The following is a 3822-nucleotide window of genomic DNA, read 5'->3' on the forward strand; positions in this document are numbered from 1 at the left end:
CCACATTTCCATGAATGTCATTTCGTGACAAATTTTTTGCGTGCAATGAAAACATTCATCAATGCTTATCAACAAAAAATTCAGATTTTTTTAAAAAAAATCAGAATTTTTGAAAAAATATTTATGATTTTTTTCGACTTTATTGTTTACGAGGAAGCATGTAAGCTCAGGGGCAAAAACTGCACGTCTGCTATTAACTAGCTCGCCAATGGCGGCTAGTGCTTTTATCAGTTAAAAAAACGATGGCGACCAACCAATCAACGGTGAAGCCCAACGGATATGCTGCTTAACAGACAAGAAATCATTCTCAGACCTACACAGCACACCAGAAGTTCCAGCGAGAAAGTGAGAATGGCGGCATCCGCTGCTGCTCTGTGTCTCTCCGTCCTGCTCCTCATCGCCGGCTGTTGTCGCTCCGACGTCAACTTCATCTACCAGGGCTTCCAGCGCGCGCCCAACCTGAGCCTGGACGGGTCGGCGTCGGTGCTGCGCGGCGGCGCGCTCCAGCTCACCAACGACAGCGAGCGCCTCGTCGGCCACGCCTTTTACGGCTCCCCCGTGGCCCTGGGCACGCTCGATGACAGCCAGAGCGGTGGCGGTCTCGCTGTCTCCTCATTCAGCACCGCCTTCGTCTTCGACATCGTGACCGTCGGCACCGGCGGCGGCCACGGCCTCGCCTTCGTGGTGGCCCCGTCCAGGGCGCTCCCCGGCGCGTCGCCCGAGATCTACCTCGGCGTCCTCGGGCCGAACACCAATGGAAAGGTCTCCAACCATGTGTTTGCCGTCGAGTTCGACACGGTCACGGACCTGGGGATGAATGAGACCAATGGCAACCACGTCGGCGTCGACGTCAACAGCCTCGTGTCTAATGTGTCGGAGCAGGCCGCGTACTACACCACCGGCGCCGACGGGGAGGACATGAAGGTGCCCATGAAGCTGGAGAGCGCACAGCAGATCCAGGCGTGGATAGACTACGACAGCGGTAGCAGTCTGCTCAACGTGACCGTCGCCCCAGTGTCCGTGACTGGCCGGCCGCAGCGGCCGCTCATATCAACAAAGCTTGATCTCCGATCGGTCTTCAAGGAGAACATGTACGTCGGCTTCTCCTCGGCGACGGGGAAGCTCGCGAGCTCGCACTACATCCTGGCATGGAGTTTCCGGACCAATGGGCTCGCCCAGCCCATCGATCTCCGGCGGCTGCCAAAGGTCCCCAGGCAGAGAACGCCGGCTCCCAAGGTCCTCATCATCAAATTCGCCGCGGTGGCTTGTGCGGGAACGATCACCTTGGTTGCCGCAGCGATGGTTACTGTGCTCTGGCTCCGGCGTAGAGCGGCGCTCGCCGACAAACTGGAGGACTGGGAGCTAGAAGTAGAACACCCCCAGAGGATTCCATACATAGAGCTCTACAAGGCGGCCAGGGGGTTCAAGGAGAGCGGGTTTCTTGGCTCGGGTGGATTCGGCCACGTGTACAAAGGCGTGCTCGGACGTCGTCGGTCCGGGTCCGGGTCCGGGCCCGGCGACGAGGTGGCCATCAAGCGGATTTCCAGCGGCACCAAGCAAGGGATGAGGGAGTTCGTCGCGGAGGTCTCGAGCCTGGGGCGGATGCGCCACCGCAACCTGGTGGAGCTGCGCGGGTGGTGCAAGCACGACCAGGACCTGCTCCTCGTCTACGAGTTCATGCCCAACGGCAGCCTCGACGCGCACCTGTTCGGCGGGGCGGGGCGGGGCGAGGTGCTCACGTGGGCTCAGCGGTTCGGCGTCATCCGGGGCGTGGCGCGCGGCCTGCTGTACCTGCACGAGGAGTGGGAGCACGTGGTGGTGCACCGCGACGTGAAGGCCAACAACGTGCTGCTCGGCGCCGACATGGGCGCGCGGCTGGGCGACTTCGGCCTGGCGCGCCTCTACGAGCACGGCGCGGCCCCGGGCACGACGCGCGTGGCCGGCACCCTGGGGTACATGGCCCCCGAGCTCACCGTCACCAGCCGCGCCACCACGGCCACCGACGTCTTCTCCTTCGGCGCGCTGCTCCTCGAGGTCGCGTGCGGCCGCCGGCCCGTCGAGCGGGGCGAGGCGGCGGACGTGATCTTGGTGCGCTGGGTCCGGGACTGCGGGCTAGACGGCGACCTGCTGCGGGCCGTGGACCCGAGGCTGGACGGGTGCTACGACGCCGCGGAGGCGAAGCTGGTGCTGTGGCTGGGCATGGTGTGTAGCCTGGGACGGCCTGAGGCCAGGCCCAGCATGAGGCAGGTCTGCCAGTTTCTCAACGGCGAGAAGGTGCTGCCGGAGGACTCGGCGCTCGTGTTCTCGGATCCCGACTCCTCCGTGTTCCTTGGGCCCGTGCTCTCCGCCATGACCTTGCCCTCCTCCTGTGGCACCATGTCGTTCGGCTCCCTGCATGGCGGTCGGTGAGCTAGGGAATATATTAGGGTTAATTAGATCGGTTTTGCTGAAACTCATCTATGGTCTCATTCACCTGCTGAACCGTTTGATTATCGGGCACGCAGAGATTCGTGCAACAACTGCTTTTTTTTTCTTGTCCACCACGTTGTTGTCAGAGTTATGGGCTTTCTGTTGCTGGGTTATGGACATATGGGCCTTTTTCTCTGGTCGTGTTTTTTCCCACCTACGAAGAGAGTATGGTTGTATTCATCAGCAGTTTGGAGGGAACTATGGTGGTATTATCAAAGAGATTGTAGAGAAGGAGTGTTTTTACCTTTTGCAATTTTGTATTTGAACCTCGAGCTTCAAATTTTGAAGCTCATAACATAGCTAGATATGGTTCTCTTCTTCCTCATGGAAAACATCTGTGGTTGGGATTACCTTATGACCCAACAATTATCCATGTAAACATTGTTCTTGATCAATAAATACTAGCTATGTGTTTGCTGGAAAAAAAACCTACGAAGAGAGTATGGCTTCCCCTAAAAAAACAAAGAGAATATGGCAGTTTCTCAACTACTATATTTTGGTCATTAACAACAATTTTTAATTGTTGTTGTTCTGTTCTGTTCTGTTCGTCTTGCAATGTGGTTGTTTCTCTTCTTTGTTTGTTTTATTTCTACTGTTTTGTATGAGGGACATAAGTGTGCAGAGTCATTTTTTTGTTGATTGGGAAAATGCAAAATTGATTGTTTAGTTTTCTTTTGCCTATTATTAATATTTTCAAAAAATCGCCATGCCAACACAATAATGAACTTGAGATTAAAAAAACATGATGGGAACAGGACCTAAGCCAGTTGCATGTCCACCACTAGACATGCAACTGCAAGCTTTGTAACCCGACTGTAATTGCACGGGCACAAAGCGACGATGGTATATGGGATCGTGGGAGTTGTTGTTGTGGCCAGTTGCATGTCCACCACGAGGCATACAACTACAAGCATTGTAACCCGATTGCAACCGCATGGGTCCAATGCGACTTCAATTAGAGTCAGAAGGGGAGTTATCGAGGTCAGTTGCATATTCACAACTAGACATGCAACTGCAAGTGTTGTAACCCATCTGCAACTGCATGGGCCCAAAGCGACTGCAACTAGGGTTAGGAGTGGAGTTGTCGAGATCAGTTGTATGTCCACCACTAGACATGCAACTGCAAGTGTTGTAACCCGATTGCAACAACATTGGGGCCAAGGCGACTACAACTAGGGTCGGGAGGTGAGTTGTTGGGGCCAGTTGCATGTCCACCAGTAGACACGCAACTGCAAGCATTGTAAATTGACTGCAACTGCATAGGAACAAAGTGACCACAACTAGGGTCGAGACATGAGTTTTCTGGGCCAATTGCACGCCACCACTAAACGTGCAATTATAAGGGTTGTAACC

At 55.0% G+C, this 3822-nt stretch overlaps 1 pseudogene; it reads left to right on the forward strand.

The window, feature by feature from the left end:
- Positions 1-351: 351 nt before the first annotated feature.
- Positions 352-2409, forward strand: LOC125520626 (L-type lectin-domain containing receptor kinase SIT2 pseudogene; annotated as a pseudogene).
- The last annotated feature ends 1413 nt before the right edge of the window (positions 2410-3822 follow it).

The sequence above is a fragment of the Triticum urartu genome, chromosome 7A (genome assembly GCF_056163025.1).
Source record: "Triticum urartu cultivar PI428250 chromosome 7A, HENAU_Tu73, whole genome shotgun sequence".
In the NCBI taxonomy this organism is placed as follows: Eukaryota; Viridiplantae; Streptophyta; class Magnoliopsida; order Poales; family Poaceae; genus Triticum; species Triticum urartu.